Here is a 20,154-nt window from a genome sequence, read left to right on the forward strand (position 1 = left end):
ATGGGACAATCATGATATTTTCTTAAACCCGGCAATCAAACATTCTTCTGGAAGACCATCATCGGGTCATCTAATTGCTATCAAATCCACAAGGGTTACATCATCAGAATTATGGGCAATGCCAAATAACCATATGCTCTTGGTAAAGGCGGTCATCGGGAACATTGGTTACGCAATTCTGAATATATATTGGAATAGCATAGCTATAACAGAAACAAAATGTTATCATGATTTGTCAATGCTCCTTGATCTAATTGAATCCGACGTCACAGTAGCTTATGTAGTAATGGCAGGTGATTTGAACACCAACTGTTGGGAAAGTTAAACACAAAGTGAGAAAATAAAAACACACAGATGGAAGCTATTCATGAAACATCGGAATTTTCACATGCTCAATGGTGCATTCAAAACAGATATGCCACCCCATGCGACGTGGAAACGGGGAGATAACTATTCCATAATTGATTACATTTATGTAAATGAGAATCTATTTTCAGCGGTAGTAGGGTTTGAAGTGCTGCACTCAGAAAAAAGTGATCACAATATTCTAACAATGATCTGGGAGTGCGAGCACCCAAAAACAATCTGTAATAAAATGTCGCAAGAAAACCTATGTGCTAATCCTGGGATGAATCACCTAAGATGGTCTGAGGAAAACCTACAACATTTCAATAAACTTTTGACAAATTCAATGTCTATGGAAGTAGGTAGTGTGGGCTATCTAGGAACGGAGTATAGTAATGTAATGCAACTTTATCAGCAGCCCAAATCAACATATACCAAATCGTTAGTCAAACCTCATCCCCACTCATTCGATTTGGCACTGAAATTGAGAAAAAGAACATATCGAGCAGAAGTAAGGCATATCATTAGAGACTTCTCGCCTCAGAAGGTACTGCAACTCAGGAAGGCTAAAAACCGATATAAGAATTGGGTTAAACAACATCGAGCCCAATTGTATCAAAATGATAGCGCGAAAATGTTAAGTATTTTAGCCATGAAAAACACAGCAAAAATGTGGTCAATCATAAACCAAGCTACGGTTGGCTCACAGGAGGCAATTCAAGCAAATGCACTTAATGAACAACAATGGGTACAACACTTTACAAAACTTTATGCCGGTCCAGATGGCAGTAATTGCCTTATGAATGACAAAACTATGCAAAAATTCCATCTAGAATTTGATCAGGAGGATATACTGCTCCTGATCAAATCAGCAAGTAATTTGAAGGCGTCTGGCCCCGATGGGCTATCTAACCATCAGTTGAAATTGCATCCGGAACTCTGGGCATCCATATTGCACAAAATTTTCACATCAATAAATCAAAAGCAAGTGATCCCAAACAGCTGGACTCATGCATTAACTGTACCCCTATTTAAAAAAGGGGATAGTCAACTTCCTACTAGTTATCGACCAATCTCACTGCTGGACGTGCCTGACAAAATCTATGGAAGACTTCTATTAAAAGAACTAAACAAATGGACCACAGCTCAACATCTAATTGATCCATTTCAAGCAGGCTTTGTGTCAGGGTTGGGTACAGTACCTAACATCTTATGCCTAAACCTGATAAAACAGCAATATGCAGAAAAAGGCCAAGTGTTGTACCTGGCATTCATCGACTTCCAGGCAGCTTTCGATTCGATTGACAGAACTATGCTATATAATAAATTGAAAAAACATAAGTGTCCCACCTCCATATTAACCTTGGTTATGCTGCTCCACACGAACACCACAATGCAAGTACGCTTAACATATGGAGGCCTCCTGTTAGCAATGATAGCCACGGAGAGGGTCCTGAAACAAGGCTGTCCACTTGCATCTTTTTTATTCAACTTTTTTATCCTGGACAAAGGGGACATATTTACTAATATCATCTGTGACGCACCAAAGCTAGACAATCAAAATATAAAATATCTACTGTACGCCGACGATTTGGTAATCATGTCCCAACCTCCCAGTGGATTGCAAAACATGTTACAAGCGTTAGACGCATATACAAAAAAGAACAACATGATTATAAACGTTAATAAATCTCAGTTGGTGGTATGTATGCCAAGTTTATCAAAAAAGAAAAGAAAACAAGAGGGCCCGTGGAGAATCCAAAACACAAGTTTGGCCGTGGTTGACCATTACAAATATCTTGGAATAGTGTTTTCAAACACTATTAATCAAATCCATCACAGAATCAAACTAGATTCCAAACTTCGGGCTTTAACTTCACAAGCTAAAATACTAGCATACAAGTTTGGGAAATTTTCACTCAAGCATGTCCTGTCATTCTACCAAATGAAAGTAATCCCAATCTTAATATACGGCATGGAGGCCTTCCGCACAATAAAAAAAAAGAAGATTGGAATATAATGGAAGCCAGTTTTTGGAAGAAAGTTCTGAATCTGCCTAACTGCACCCCTTTACCCTTGATTCGGTATGAATTAGGGTCACTCTCTTTGTATTCTCAACTACTGTGGAAAATGTGTTCCCTGCTCCGTAAATGTATATTGAGTATTCAAATGCATAATGTGTTGGGAATAGCAGCTAAACATTTACTATCAGACTGCAACACACTACCAAAAACCTGGTGTAAAATAACTTATAATGCTATGACGGAAGCAGCCATCGATTTAGAACTATTAATAACCAATCCTAGACGAGCAAAAATTAAACTCTGTCAACTGGATTCGATACAGAATATGGAGTTTTGTGCTTAATACAAGGATTTCGATACTTCGCTGTTTGTAGTAAAAAGGTACAGACAAATGGCGGAATACTTGACTTAGGGGGTAATTCATAGAATTCAGCGCACAAGTGGCGCACGCGGCAGGCGCACAGTGTGCGCGTGCGAATCCCTGCGCCAGCCGGGTGCGCCAAAATCCATTTCCGCGCACAGCGTATTCATGGATTCCAGCCACCAAAACCAGCCGTGGCGCACAGTGGCGCAGCGACCCTGCAGCAGCGCCAGTTACGCCCCCAAGAACGCCTCTCGCGCAGGGAAAAGCCATCAATATACCCAATCCAGCGCAAAGGGCTGCGCTAACCCTGTACCAGCACGGCAAGCGGGCTACGTGTATCACTGGGGTGCACGGGAAGTACCTCACGCGATTGGCCCTGTGCGAGCAGGGTACGCGTATTTCAGGGGTGCGCGGGAAGTTCCACACGCGATTTCCGCAGGGTACGTGTATTTCAGGGGTGCGCGAGAAGTTCCACACGCGATTTCAGCAGGGTACGTGTATTTCTGGGTGCGGGGGACTTTCCACACGTGATTTCAGCATGGTACGTGCATTTCAGGGGTGCGCGGGAATTTCCACACGCGATTGGGCCCGTGCGAGCAGGGTACGCGTATCTCAGGGGTGCGCGGGAATTTCCACACGCGATTTGTCTGGGTACGTGGATCTCAGGGGTGCGCGGGAAGTTTCACACGCGATTTGGCAGGGTACGTGGATTTCAGGGGTGCGCAGGAAGTTCCACACGCGATTTGGCCGGGTACCTGCGCGGGAATTTCCACACGCGATTTGTCTCGGTACGTGGATCTCAGGGGTGCGCGGGAAGTCTCACACGTGATTTGGCAGGGTACGTGGATTTCAGGGGTGCGCGGGAAGTTCCACACGCAATTTCAGCAGGGTACGTGTATTTCTGGGTGCGGGGGACGTTCCACACGCAATTTCAGCATGGTACGTGCATTTCAGGGGTGCGCGGGAAGTTCCACAGGCGATTTCAGCAGGGTACGTGTATTTCTGGGTGCGGGGGATGTTCCACACGTGATTTCAGCATGGTAGGTGCATTTCAGGGGTGCGCGGGAATTTCCACACGCGATTGGGCCCGTGCGAGCAGGGTACGCGTATCTCAGGGGTGCGCGGGAAGTGCCACACGCGATTTCAGCAGGGTACGTGTATTTCAGGGTGCGGGGCAAGTTTCACACGCGATTTCAGCAGGGTACGTTTATTCCAGGGGTGCGCGGGAAGTTCCACACGCAATTCCATCAGGGTACGTGTATTTCAGGGGTGCGCGGGAAGTTCCACACGCGATTTGGCCGGGTACGTGCGCAGGAATTTCCACACGCGATTTGGCTGGGTACGTGTATGACAGGGGTACGTGGGAAATTCTACACGCGATTTGGCTGTGTGCTCCCAGGTATTCCCTGCACACCCTCCACGGCCCCTGCAGGCAGCCGACACCACAGGGGACTACCCTGCACACCTTCTCATGTCACCCAGCACCCCCACCCCCCAGCCACCATGGGCAGCCCCCACCAGGCCCCCACTCATGTCTCCCACCACCCCCACCCCCCAGCATCCAGGGGCAGCCCCCACCAGGCCCCCACACATGTCCAACTCATGTCTCCCACCACCCCCACCCCCCAGCAGTGCAGGGGCACCCTCCACCAGGCCCCCACTCATGTCTCCCACCCACCCGACCCCCCAGCACTGTGGGGCACCCTCCACCAGGCCCCCACCCATGTCTCCCACCACCCCCACCCCCCAGCAGTGCAGGGGCAGCCTCCACCAGGCCCCCACTCATGTCTCCCACCCCCCGACCCCCCAGCACTGTGGGGCACCCTCCACCAGGCCCCCACCCATGTCTCCCACCACCCCCACCCCACAGCAGTGCAGGGGCAGCCTCCACCAGGCCCCCACTCATGTCTCCCATCACCCCCACCCCCCAGCCACCAGGGGCAGCCTCCACCAGGCCCACACTCATGTCTCCCACCACCCCTACCCCCCAGCAGTGCAGGGGCACCCTCCACGAGGCCCCCACTCATGTCTCCCACCACCCCCACCCCCCAGCAGTGCAGGGGCAGCCTCCACCAGGCCCCCACTCATGTCTCCCACCACCCCCACCCCCCAGCCACCAGGGGCAGCCTCCACCAGGCCCCCACTCATGTCTCCCACCACCCCCCAGCCACCAGGGGCAGCCTCCACCAGGCCCACACTCATGTCTCCCACCACCCCCACCCCCCAGCAGTGCAGGGGCACCCTCCACCAGGCCCCCACTCATGTCTCCCACCACCCCCACCCCCCAGCAGTGCAGGGGCAGCCTCCACCAGGCCCCCACTCATGTCTCCCACCACCCCCACCCCCAGCCACCAGGGGCAGCCTCCACCAGGCCCCCACTCATGTCTCCCATCACCCCCACCCCCCAGCCACCAGGGGCAGCCTCCACCAGGCCCCCACTCATGTCTCCCACCACCCCCACCCCCCAGCATCCAGGGGCAGCCCCCACCAGGCCCCCACTCATGTTCCCCTGCACCCAGGTCCTCACAATCCCCAATCATGTGCGTTATGGTCAGCCTCCACAGCCAAAAGGCCCTACCAAGTTACCCATTCACCCACATGGAAATGGAAATTACATGTTACACCCCCAATGTTCATAAAGCAAATGAACCCATGTCCGTCACACACAATGGTTGCAAATGAATGGGAAAACACCCAACATGACATGCATGAAACCAATGAGATGATACCACACAGTGAAGTATGAAAACAAAATTGTATTAAAAAAAATTGAATGCAAATGAAATGAAACAAACTACAATGGCAATGAAAAAAAGATAAGCTTCATGTCCGTCCAATAAAATCAAAACTACAAATCCAAATCCAAAAAAATGTTGTTCAAAGTCACATTAAAAATAAAATCAATCCGAGAGATAAAAATAAATGCAAAGACCATTGCTCCATGGAGAATAAATCAAAAATAAAAAAATAAAACAATCCAATGAAGTACTATGTACAAAACATCCAAGGGTCCATGAGCCCAACTGAACAAAGGAAACCTACAAAAAACCCTAACTAAAATGCAACTATATACAAAAAGTGGAGCTGTCTCCGTCGACTCCAAATCATAAGAAGAAACAAATGAAACCTAAAACTGAAGAACTATATACAAAGGCGGCGGGCAAGTCCAGCGGCTCACTCCGTGGTGTTCCGGGCCAGGGCATCATCAAACTCCTCGTCTATGTCCCGGAGGCGGTCCTGTTCCATGGCCCCGAGGGTCCGCAGGGACGACGCCATCTGCTCCTCCAACCCCCTGCGGATTGCCTCGAGGCACTCGGCCCGCCTCAGGGCCCTCCGCATGGAGTTCTCCGCCCTGACCATCGTGAGCCGCGCCTCTTCCGCCCGCCGCCACTCCGCACCTATCTGCTGGCCCATCCGCAGCCACACGGAAGACACTTCCTGTCCTGGGTCCTCCTGCCCTCCGGCCGATGCCTGCCCCTCCGATGTTGATGGCCCCGAGCCATGATGCCTCCCACGTTGACTCTGCTGCTGCCTCCGACGCAACTGCCTCTGCCAGCACGACGGCATCCAGGCTGATGGAATCCACCGACGCCGTCGTGCACGTGCCCTGCCTGATGATGCCGGCACATCCTCCATCTGCTGGGGTACAGTTGCTGTGGTGTCCACCCCTGCTGGACCTCCGACTCCCGACTGTGGCAGGGATGGGATCCCCACCGAGCTGGCTGCATTGTTCAGGGCAGGTCCACAGGGGGCCCTGGTGGCATCTGGGCCGGAAGACGGCAAGGAGAACGACTGGCGTATAGTCTCCACAGAGGAGGAGAGGGCCGCCAGATTGGCCGACACATGCAGGAAACCCCCGAACATGGACGATCCCAATAGGGCCACATCGGCACGGTGCTCTTCGTGATGACGTGCGTGCTCCTCCTGGGAAGCACGCACGGCATCACGAATCACAGCCGTGCGCATCGCGACCCCAATCAGGACCTTTTCCATACGGCCAGGGGTCCCCTCGTCCGCAGGTGGAGGGGAGTCAGATGACATGGACATCCCCTCTACCTGCGGACGGGCCTGGGACGGGGCATCCCTGCTGGTGCATGGTGGTGCACCCACAGGGTCAGGGACAACGACATGCACAGGCCCCTCCACGGTGACCTGTGCTGCCTCCTGCCCCTGCCCCTGGACTGCACCACTTGCACCAGCAGGGATGCCCCCACCAGGCCCCATGTGCGCCTCAGTGGCGGCCTCCTCCTCCTCTGTGGAAACCACCAACCTGGATGGCTCCTCACCGTCTTCTGCCGTAGCAGGCCCCTGTGGGGGCTCACCCACCCCTTCCGCTGCAGCCGTGGGGGCATCCCCGCCGCCTTGCTCCACAGCGCCGTCTCCGCCCTCTTCTTCACTAGCCGCTGCATAGAGGGAGACATAGAACACAAGCATCAGGGTACTGTACAATGGTCCCCTAGACAGGAAGCAATAGCAGATGAGTGCCACTGTCAAAGTACACTTCCATCATGTCCCTCCACAACACATGTGTCAGTCCAGGCAAAACACACACAGTGACAGTCATGGTGCATGCCATGGACATTTCCATACATGTCCAATGGACTCTCGAAACATACAATGTAATGCAACTCACATGCATCATGGGTCATGCCTATCACATGCACACACTTCACCTCAGTCACATCCATCTGGCCCCGTACACCCCAATCACAGTGGATACAAGGATGACTAGGCTGCATCAGTGAATCTGTACATTGTCACAGACATGTGTCATGCATCCATGGCATTCACAAGTCACAGACACGCAGGTCAGGCACACAGACATGCATACCATATATGTACCTGGCATCAGCACCCATCCCTCACCCCCACCCATGTCCAGGAACAGAGACTGCCATGCTCTCATGTGTACAATCTGCACAGGGCTCCCCATGTCGCATTTAAACACATGCAACAACCGTGCGGTTCACACATTACTGGTCGCACATGCATTACCATGATGTACCTGCACACATACATGCGTACATGGCCTATGTCACACATACAGGCAAGTATCAGACAACCAGCACACTGCAACATGCCCTGTCTCACACAGCAATGCTTGGCCACTTACCGCTCAACTCCAGACGGGTCTCCCTCTCAAGGACCTGGGCGTGGAGCGCTGGGTGTTCGCGTTCCAGGACCCTCATCTGGATGGAACTCATGCGGCCCCAGCCCCCCTCCACGAGGCGCCGGGCCTTTGTGAGGGTCCTGGACCTCAAGTCCTCCCAGCGCTTCTTGACCTTCTGGATGGTGCGGGTTGCCACCCCTTCCGCATTGATGGCAACCACACAGTCGGCCCAGATCCTCTCCCGTCCTTCCTTGTTGGCGTGGGACGATCCGAAGAGGGCATCATACTGCCCCAGGACTTGCTCCACCAGGACACCAACTTCGGTGGCAGTGAAGCTGGTGCCCCTCTGCCCCTCTGGCCAGGGGTTGCCACTGGTGCCAGATGTTGATGTGCCCGACATAGCAACCCCAGGGGCAGGAGTGGGTGGGCAACTGGGTCCTGGGGCTGGGCTGTGGAGCGATGTTATCCGAGTCGGGAGTCTTCTGTTCCAGCAGGGGTGGACACAGCAACTGGACCCCTGCAGATGGCTGATGTGCAGGCACCAAATGGCAGGGCACAGTGGCAGCAGGCAGGCAGGCAGGCAGGCAGCAGCAGATGGCACGTGGGAGGCTGCTCGGGGCACTGGGGGGCAGTAATTCGGCCTTCTGGGCAGGAGCGTGGTCTTCCGTGTGTTTTCACGTGGCCAGCTTGATACGGAGTGATTTGGCACGTGAAAATCCTGCACGTTAGCGTGATATTCGAGGAAAGGCCCTTAGCGCGTAAGCGCATCAGCACGCGTACGCGATTTCATTGGACCAAAGGCCCTTACAGCGTAAGCGCATCTGTGACGTTTCGCGCATGGGCGTTGCCCTGGCAGGGATTGGAGATCCCGCGTGCCTTTGAACTGCTCTGTACATGCTTTTCGTGCGGTGCGTGTGTTTTCCATCCGTTGGGGTTCACACGCTATTACTTCACAGCGGGTGTTGGCTACGCGTTCTTCTACACGCAAGGCTGACGGTGAGTGGTACCCCGCTCCCCCCCAGGCCCGATCGCGTGAAGCAAACCCCTGAAATACACGTAGCCCGCTCCCCCAGGCCCGACCGCGTGAGAAACCTCACGCAAACCCCGCGAACCCCTGATATACACGTAGCCCGCACCCCCAGGCCCGATCGCGTGAGAAACTTCACGCGAACCCCTGAAATACACGTAGCCCGCTCCCCCAGGCCCGATCGCGTGAGAAACTTCACGCGAACCCCTGAAATACACGTAGCCCGCTCCCCCAGGCCCGATCGCGTGAGAAACTTCACGCGAACCCCTGAAATACACGTAGCCCGCTCCCCCAGGCCCGATCGCGTGAGAAACTTCACGCAAACCCCTGAAATACACGTAGCCCGCTCCCCCAGGCCCGATCGCGTGAAAAAGTTCACGCGAACCCCTGAAATACACGTAGCCCGCTCCCCCAGGCCCGATCGCGTGAAAAAGTTCACGCAAACCCCTGAAATACACGTAGCCCGCTCGCACAGGCCCAATTGCTGTATGTTGCCACTTTTGTAATGCGCAGGGATGCTACCGCCTGCCTTCGTGTGGCGGACGTGTTTCGGCTTGTGCGTGTCTTTGGCTGTGCGTGGCTTTGCCCTATTCGATTCCATGAATACGTGTGGTTCGAGTGCGTGTGGGCGTTCCGTCTGCTTCCCTGCAGTACATCCCCAGTTACGCCCTTATTTTCGCGTGTTGTTCCCCATTCCGCGCGTTACGCCCCGTGTCCCGCCCACTTTCTGGTGTATGCGCCGAGGTTGTGCGCTTTCACTGTGCGCGTCGCGCACGCCTTTCGGGATGTTGCAGTGACTTGTGCGCCATGCACGGGTTTGGCGCACATCCCGGGGTGTACACGTGCAGGGACTTCCATGTTTTTTTCCGCTTGCGCCTGCTTGCGCCTGCTTGCGCGAAGATTTTCGGCGCACGTTTGTTCCATGAATCGGCCCCTAAATATCCCTCTCCACACATCCGGTCTCAATACATGTGCTTTAGGTTCAACCTATGGCATACTCGCGAAGTATTGGTTCTCAGAAGAATAATCCCGAAAAACTTAATATATTGCCGTTATTGTTTAAATGAAGATGAACCTGAAACATTGAAACACTTATTGGTGCATTGTTCTGCTTTGATTGCAATACGTAAACAATTTTTTCAAAGAGTATTTGAGTTTACAGTATATATGAATGCACAGGAAATTTGGCAATGGGTTTGCTCATGCCCAAAAACATCGGTAAAAGTAGCAATTGTTCACTTTTTAGAAAGGATAGTACCTGAATCTAGTCAAAGTAGAAAGGATGGACGGGAATAATGATGTACTAAAGGAAAACAACTCTTATTACCCCTATTAAGTTAAAGCTGTTTTCTTGCCCTCCTTCCTTCCTTCCTTTTGCGCTTTTACCTTATCCTTTCTCCTCCAGTCTGTCCGCTGGTCTTTCCCCTGTCTTGTATGTAAAGTAAGTGAGCTTTTGAATAACAAAATAATTGTACATTTTAAAGATTGCATTTAAAAAATATAAAATTTGATTGAAAAATGTTACCTTAAATGAAATGAATGAAAGGAAATAACTGTATGTTTACATGTATTTGAAAAGTTGTTATGCAACTAAACCATTTAATTAAAAAAAAAAAAAACTTCCCTTGATGATGGAGACAATGAAGCTAGAATCATTCCCATTTTGCATAGCACGCTTCTATAATATTTTGTTTAAAAATGGTCATGTTTGGTAATGTGATTTGTGTACGTTCCAAGTCCGTTTTTATACAATGAGGTTGTTTTAGTTCATGGTAAGAACTGGAAAAGAAAGTGTTCAAATGCAGAAATTCAGAGTTGGCACAAATCGCAGCTTCACCCCTTAACCAACGTGTGATCCTGGGCATCTCATTTGATCGTGTCTTGCCTAACCTCTCAATATTGCCAGTCCCCAAACCTTTCAAAATGGTCAGCCCTTCATAATGATTTCCTTCTCATGGAATAATCTTCATAAAAGCCTTATTCATGGTTTCACTGACTATAGGGTTGATTACACTTTAATAGTGAGCATATTTATATCGCACACCACAAGCATTTGTTCCTTTGATATATGATGGCAACATTATTTGAAAACCATATCCTACTTCTAATCTCAGTCTGTCTGGATCAAGACACCTTCCTGGTAGCTTCTAATCTGCATCCACTATCCATGCTACGGTATGTGTAATTTTCTCCTTCCTTCCAATGGTCTCCTCTATCCATGCATGAGCACTTTTGCATTCTGTGAGGCAGCTAATGTGAGTTCTCTGTCTATTATGGGTTACATGTAACTTTTACATACAGTCCTGCATTAATACGACAGGCTGCATACCTTCCTGGATGCTATTGATCAAAAGTATCCTGTATGTACTAGAACAGTAATCTCTTCGTAGACTGCTAATGTTGGTCTTCAAATTCTACTCGTTTATCATTGTGATTACAGCAAGAATGAAGAGGGTAAGGGGAGTAAATGTGCTTATTATGCTGTGAGATAGCCTATCAACCTATAGGTTGTGAGCGCGATGGGTGGAGGGTGCCACCAGTATTCGTGATCCCTTAATTCCTTTGGTTTGTGGGGGGCCCCAAAGATGTCCGTGCCCAGGGCCCCAAAAGTGCTTAAGATGGCCCTGATCGTACCACCCCTCTGCCATAGACAGTTTGAAAATTGAAACAATCACTGTTGGTAGAACTCTATACTCATCTACAGCCAAGCTTGTCATTCTAAGTCCTCCCGCTACATTTTTGTCTATATGGTTATAGGAGCTGCTTTTATGAGTTATTGACAGTTTTTCTGCTTTGAACAGCAAACGCAGGAGAATCTTAGAGCTGCAGCTGTAGTAACACAGAGATTTGCTAGCGTCATCGTCCCCTGGGCTATCTGTTCCCATCTTTTGCTGATAAATAAAAAAAAGGCATGTTTACCACAATTTTTATTTTTCTCAAAACACTCTACAGTGTTTTTTTAAAGCACAACTTCATTACCCCAACCCTTCTGGTCCACAATGTTTTAAAACATGTGGAATAGTCACTTTTGAGTGGACTCCTTTGTTTTCTTCTGCATCTATATTGGTCAACTTCTCTGAGTACTTTTCATCTTCATCACCAGATACCAGCTCTATATCATTGATCACATCGCTCTTAGGTACCACGCCATCATCCTCCTCTAGCTGGGTTCTCAGCCGTCCATTGTGCTGTGTCAGATACATTTTCCTCCTATTTTACAACCTTTTCCATATCTGCAAAACCTTATTTACGATGCTTGTCTGAAGCCTCTCTATGAAGTATCAACTTTAGTATTTTTTGCACTGCAACACCGGCCCCCAATGATGATGATTGCATCTTCTCTTTTGTTGCATGGTTTTTGTCTATTTTTTTTAACTGGTTCTTGGTGATTCCGACGTAGCGCCAGACTATTTCTTTGTCGGTGGAAGCGGCATCTATCAAACGATTTCACAAGTTCCTGGCTGATGTTCTCAAAATGACAAGCGATTATTTTGAAGATTTTTAGAAAGCTATTGACTCTCAGTACTGCAGTCTTTTCTACTACATCACTCCAAGACACTTACGTTGGGATCAGACTGACTCACCACTCCCCCATCCTTTCATTACAACCACTCCCACTGCTTTTTTGCTCTTTCGCAGTAACCATACCCCCAGCGCCTTTTGGCAATGTTCCAATTAACATCCTGGCCATTAACCATTTTATATCAAATAATCAGTACATTTTATGTCAACTGATTCATAAGACACCGTTTGCAGGAAAAACATAACCATACAGACCAATCAAACTCTTATATAGACAATTTAAAATTTGATATGGACTCTCCTACATATTTATATTCACCGTTGGCACAGTGCCAACGCTTTACGCTCTGGGACCACCTTCAAAACCAATTAGCTGACTTCTATTTTGAAAAGTAGTGTAAAACCTATACTACTTATCTCAAACCTACTGGGTCCTGGTTACTGTTCTTCATTTGGATCTATAAATACCCGGGAACGTACATGAGAGGAGTTTGGATGCCATTATTTCTTAGCAAACAGGATAGTGATCACTCAAAACATATTCAGCAGGGCATTGCTTAGACACATTGGAACCATTTCCTGATATATTTTATTGACCATAAATGCAGTTGGAAGCAGAACAATTTAAAAAATGACAGGTCTGCAAATTGTGCTTAATTCACAGCACAGTGAAAAAAGCAATGTGTGATCCGTCGCAATGAAAAAAGTATATCTGCGACTCAGTGGGAGGAGAGGATGTACTTCCAGTAACACCCACTTTGCATACACAAAATGGGTATCCCATCAACCACTCCATCAAATTCTCTACAATAATTGAAATGTTGCCCTGTGTCCGATGGCATCCCTGCTGGTCTATATCGAGCAGAGCCAGACCTTTGGGCTGCTTAGCTAACGATCAGCTTTAATGCTCTAATGGTGACTTAATCCATCCCAAAGTCCTAGAACTCAGCGATAATTCCTAGAAAGAGTCAAATGTCAAATAGGCTGATCGCTTGCCACAGGGTCATTAGCCTGTACCCCCAGTGCATCTCACACCATACCTCTTTCAAGAACATATTCGATCGCAGATAAATCTGCAGTCATGGTGAGTCACGTGGGAAAATAGCCACCCAGAATACCATCAATGTACAGTAACAATTCTGTAATCCCACTAGTCGAAGTCCGAGTTTGACTACCAGGGCTTACGTTTTGCATCAGCATTTCTAGCAGAACCACATATTCTTAAACAAACTAATAGATTCAAGAAATGATTGGGGGGGTATCATGATTTATGTCCATGTCCAGCTACAAATCCATAGACATAATTAAGAATGTATATTACAGCAGAGCGGGAGCAGTGGCTAAATATGGGATGTCGTTGTGGGGATGTGCCAACCCCACGAACGTTCAAGTGGTAGAGAATGATTTCTGTAAAATATTACTTGGCCTACAACCGTCGGCATCAAATTATGGGGTGCACATGCAGCTGGACCTAACCTACCTAGATGATGATTCATCCATTCGACCAAATCTCCAATCGTCCTGCCTCTGGGGTAACCAGAGAGCAGAATTTACACAATCTGTTATATGCCAATGGTTGAGTCCTGGATATACCTTGAAAAATAGGCTCACTGAAATGAATGCACATCGTCGCTTTTTGGAGCCAGTCATTATAGACCAATCCACTGGAAAACAACTAAAAAGGAAGATGGCTGCCCATATACAATAAAAGAGGGAGATGTGTGAACTTTTAAAACCATTTAATTGCAAACACACAATCATTACGGCAAGGGATGTAATTTCACCAAAATGCAAGGGGTAGCGGAAGTGACATCACCCGACCCATCATCTCTGATGACATCAACACGGGAAGTGATGGAACACGACCTTTCACCCCATGACAAAACAGGAAGTGGCATCACATAGCATTGTTGCTAAGCACACTACAAAATATATGGTTACAATATTACCATAATGTGATATACATTTCATGCAAGAATGGATCGCCATAAGTATCATTAAGATCAGTGTGCATAGGCCCATATTACCAAATAACTTTGAATGCAAGCAGACGTCCATGACCAAATGATAATGATGTGATATTATATAGTACTTAACCTTAAGCACTTAATATGGAATAAATATACATACAATATTACCCAACCTGTGTTGGTACTCATTTATCGACCTCAGAAGGATGAAAGGCTGAGTTGAGGTGTTTAAGAACAGACTAAATCAGTGACTCAGTTTGCAAAGGTAGCGGGCGCCCCTCTCTCGACAGAACAAGGCCTGATAACCTGTTCAGTGGTTATTAACCACTTGAGAGTTCGCAGCCACTGCTTTTACTCACTGTGCCTTTCACAGATGGGAAATATCCATTTGCATATCAGTCTTTGTCCTGCCCAGGGGCAGTCCAGCACCGAAATGCAATGGCAATTCCAAACTGAACGAGAGTACCACCAGCAACCCCATACACGTGTTTCACCCTTGTTGGGGATCATCAGTGAGGTGAAGCTGATGCCTCTCTAAGCACAGTGACGTGGTCTCCCTCTCACTGGGCAGGACAAAGACTGATATGCAAATGGATATTTCCCATCTGTGAAAGGCACAGTGAGTAAAAGCAGTGGCTGCGAACTCTCAAGTGGTTAATAACCACTGAACAGGTTATCATGTCTGTTCTTGCGAGAGAGGGGCGCCCGCTACCTTTGTAAAACTATTTGTTAAGGAACCTGGGATTGGTAACCCTAGGTCTCCTGGGGGCAACCAGACGTGGTCTCCCTCTCACTGTGCTTAGAGAGGCATCAGCTTCACCTCACTGATGATCCCCAACAAGGGTGAAACACGTGTATGGGGTTGCTGGTGGTACTCTCGTTCAGATTGGAATTGCCATTGTATTTCGGTGCTGGACTGCCCCTGGGCAGGACAAAGACTGATATGCAAATGGATATTTCCCATCTGTGAAAGGCACAGTGAGTAAAAGCAGTGGCTGCGAACTCTCAAGTGGTTAATAACCACTGAACAGGTTATCATGTCTGTTCTTGCGAGAGAGGGGCGCCCGCTACCTTTGTAAAACTATTTGTTAAGGAACCTGGGATTGGTAACCCTAGGTCTCCTGGGGGCAACCAGACGTGGTCTCCCTCTCACTGTGCTTAGAGAGGCATCAGCTTCACCTCACTGATGATCCCCAACAAGGGTGAAACACGTGTATGGGGTTGCTGGTGGTACTCTCGTTCAGATTGGAATTGCCATTGTATTTCGGTGCTGGACTGCCCCTGGGCAGGACAAAGACTGATATGCAAATGGATATTTCCCATCTGTGAAAGGCACAGTGAGTAAAAGCAGTGGCTGCGAACTCTCAAGTGGTTAATAACCACTGAACAGGTTATCATGTCTGTTCTTGCGAGAGAGGGGCGCCCGCTACCTTTGTAAAACTATTTGTTAAGGAACCTGGGATTGGTAACCCTAGGTCTCCTGGGGGCAACCAGACGTGGTCTCCCTCTCACTGTGCTTAGAGAGGCATCAGCTTCACCTCACTGATGATCCCCAACAAGGGTGAAACACGTGTATGGGGTTGCTGGTGGTACTCTCGTTCAGATTGGAATTGCCATTGTATTTCGGTGCTGGACTGCCCCTGGGCAGGACAAAGACTGATATGCAAATGGATATTTCCCATCTGTGAAAGGCACAGTGAGTAAAAGCAGTGGCTGCAAACTCTCAAGTGGTTAATAACCACTGAACAGGTTATCATGTCTGTTCTTGCGAGAGAGGGGCGCCCGCTACCTTTGTAAAACTATTTGTTAAGGAACCTGGGATTGGTAACCCTAGGTCTCCTGGGGGCAACCAGACGTGGTCTCCCTCTCACTGTGCTTAGAGAGGCATCAGCTTCACCTCACTGATGATCCCCAACAAGGGTGAAACACGTGTATGGGGTTGCTGGTGGTACTCTCGTTCAGATTGGAATTGCCATTGTATTTCGGTGCTGGACTGCCCCTGGGCAGGACAAAGACTGATATGCAAATGGATATTTCCCATCTGTGAAAGGCACAGTGAGTAAAAGCAGTGGCTGCGAACTCTCAAGTGGTTAATAACCACTGAACAGGTTATCATGTCTGTTCTTGCGAGAGAGGGGCGCCCGCTACCTTTGTAAAACTATTTGTTAAGGAACCTGGGATTGGTAACCCTAGGTCTCCTGGGGGCAACCAGACGTGGTCTCCCTCTCACTGTGCTTAGAGAGGCATCAGCTTCACCTCACTGATGATCCCCAACAAGGGTGAAACACGTGTATGGGGTTGCTGGTGGTACTCTCGTTCAGATTGGAATTGCCATTGTATTTCGGTGCTGGACTGCCCCTGGGCAGGACAAAGACTGATATGCAAATGGATATTTCCCATCTGTGAAAGGCACAGTGAGTAAAAGCAGTGGCTGCGAACTCTCAAGTGGTTAATAACCACTGAACAGGTTATCATGTCTGTTCTTGCGAGAGAGGGGCGCCCGCTACCTTTGTAAAACTATTTGTTAAGGAACCTGGGATTGGTAACCCTAGGTCTCCTGGGGGCAACCAGACGTGGTCTCCCTCTCACTGTGCTTAAAGAGGCATCAGCTTCACCTCACTGATGATCCCCAACAAGGGTGAAACACGTGTATGGGGTTGCTGGTGGTACTCTCGTTCAGATTGGAATTGCCATTGTATTTCGGTGCTGGACTGCCCCTGGGCAGGACAAAGACTGATATGCAAATGGATATTTCCCATCTGTGAAAGGCACAGTGAGTAAAAGCAGTGGCTGCGAACTCTCAAGTGGTTAATAACCACTGAACAGGTTATCATGTCTGTTCTTGCGAGAGAGGGGCGCCCGCTACCTTTGTAAAACTATTTGTTAAGGAACCTGGGATTGGTAACCCTAGGTCTCCTGGGGGCAACCAGACGTGGTCTCCCTCTCACTGTGCTTAGAGAGGCATCAGCTTCACCTCACTGATGATCCCCAACAAGGGTGAAACACGTGTATGGGGTTGCTGGTGGTACTCTCGTTCAGATTGGAATTGCCATTGTATTTCGGTGCTGGACTGCCCCTGGACAGGTCAAAGACTGATATGCAAATGGATATTTCCCATCTGTGAAAGGCACAGTGAGTAAAAGAAGTGGCTGCGAACTCTCAAGTGGTTAATAACCACTGAACAGGTTATCATGTCTGTTCTTGCGAGAGAGGGGCGCCCGCTACCTTTGTAAAACTATTTGTTAAGGAACCTGGGATTGGTAACCCTAGGTCTCCTGGGGGCAACCAGACGTGGTCTCCCTCTCACTGTGCTTAGAGAGGCATCAGCTTCACCTCACTGATGATCCCCAACAAGGGTGAAACACGTGTATGGGGTTGCTGGTGGTACTCTCGTTCAGATTGGAATTGCCATTGTATTTCGGTGCTGGACTGCCCCTGGACAGGTCAAAGACTGATATGCAAATGGATATTTCCCATCTGTGAAAGGCACAGTGAGTAAAAGCAGTGGCTGCGAACTCTCAAGTGGTTAATAACCACTGAACAGGTTATCATGTCTGTTCTTGCGAGAGAGGGGCGCCCGCTACCTTTGTAAAACTATTTGTTAAGGAACCTGGGATTGGTAACCCTAGGTCTCCTGGGGGCAACCAGACGTGGTCTCCCTCTCACTGTGCTTAGAGAGGCATCAGCTTCACCTCACTGATGATCCCCAACAAGGGTGAAACACGTGTATGGGGTTGCTGGTGGTACTCTCGTTCAGATTGGAATTGCCATTGTATTTCGGTGCTGGACTGCCCCTGGGCAGGACAAAGACTGATATGCAAATGGATATTTCCCATCTGTGAAAGGCACAGTGAGTAAAAGCAGTGGCTGCGAACTCTCAAGTGGTTAATAACCACTGAACAGGTTATCATGTCTGTTCTTGCGAGAGAGGGGCGCCCGCTACCTTTGTAAAACTAAATCAGTGACTCACCCACTGAAGTGTGCATGAAATAAACCTTTAATCAGTCTAGCAATTATTGTATAGAATTCTAGAAAGACAAATTATCTGGTATTCCCATTCTTTCTTATTTAGGGTCACTGCTGAAAGTGTGGAACCCCTCTTCTTTTAAAACATGTTTTTTTTTTTAGGGGCCTGAACAAGAAAGCCAGCCCCTGAATCTAGCCACAGCCCAGGACCGTGCATTTAAAAAATAAAATAAAAAGAAAAGTTTTTTAGGGGTAGCAAAGGGAGACCTTTGGCAAATTCATCAGAATGAAAGAATGCCAATTACTGCAGCAAGGTCTTCCTTTGAGAGCAACAACAGTGTTACGATCAGGCAACACTGTTGCGTCAAGCTCCAGAATACGACTTCATCCATTTCCAGTTTTTTGCCCTGCTTATTCGAACATTAGAGTCACTACCTTGACAACTTTCTTAACGGAGGCAGGTTTTGCCTAATTTTAGCACCTCCCACTTTTTGTATTTATACTGAGCATGCTATCCTGAGGTGCTCTCCTAAGGTGGGGTGGCCAATATTGTCGGACCTGAGAGGAGACTTGCACAAAAGAAACAACTTTTAGCACTTTAGGCAATGTTTATTTTAAAACCACATGTAATAGTCGAGAATGTGTGCGTATTAAAAACAATGAATGCGTTTATTATATTCATGTATTGTTTTCATGGAAACATTTTCCTTACGAAATAAACCTGAAGTAAAGTGAAATTGTACTTGTGCTCAGTGCTTTACCCTTTCTTTGTGCGAATCAGATCAATTTGCAAAGTGCTGTAGGTGCACAATGGTTCTTGGCATGCATGGGATTCTTTGTGGATCTGTGTGTGCGTGCAATATGCGGGGGTATTCAGCAAACTGTGATTCGGATTCTAAGGCTGACAGACCCTCCACCGTTCAAGTTAAGGAGCAGCACGTATGCAGTTATTTGGCCACTTACACCACGTCCTCCAAAAAGCACATTCATCAAATAGAAGCTGGAGAAATGAAGGAGTCTTCTTTCATGAACGCATGTGAAATCCAAGGTGTTCCACTTGGGGAGCCCTCCTGGGCAGTTCATTTTCAGGATCCCAGCACTCTAAAATGAATTTTTGCTACACATAGATAGGACCAAGTGCATACCTATCAACATTGTCCATTTCATCCAGGTGATGTTAGTCCAGTTCTGGTTTTAACTTTGCATTCTGAGCCTTGAGGTCCTGGCTTACCCCATTATAAACTCTGGACTACAAGTCCCAGAGTGCACAGTTAAAAACTGGACAGGGCTAGCGTCTCTAGAATGGAATACATAATGTTGGCATGTATGCACATACAAAGGAGGTTAATTGTTAGGGCCCTCCTTCCCCCACTAGCCTCCACGAACAAGTTAAGCTTCAGGAGATTATACTTTTAATAATTGAGACAGTTATTGCTCTTCTACAGGGTGTGGAATCAGACTTGGCAGGACTAAACAATACCTATTGAAATACTAGGTTTGTGTAAAGTACATTTGTATATGTGGGAAAATGGGCCCAAACCCAGCAATAAAGATGCCAATATTGGCCAGGGTTTCAAACCTTTATTCATGGGTGTGTCTGGAGGATCAGATAGGCATGAATTTGATGTGTCTCAATAACGGCCAGATGGATACACTGCAGTTATGGCAATGTACTACATGAGCTTCTTGAATTAAGACATTTACAAAAATGATAATTTAAGAAGGTTTAACCTTTTTAACTAAACAGTACACATATATGTTGAACTAATTCCAAAAGGCTAAAGGATGTCAGGAGAGGATAGACCCAAAATAATGACCATCATTTT

This window comes from Ambystoma mexicanum, chromosome 9, assembly GCF_040938575.1.
Source record: "Ambystoma mexicanum isolate Mex_15411 chromosome 9, UKY_AmexF1_1, whole genome shotgun sequence".
Lineage (NCBI taxonomy): Eukaryota > Metazoa > Chordata > Amphibia > Caudata > Ambystomatidae > Ambystoma > Ambystoma mexicanum.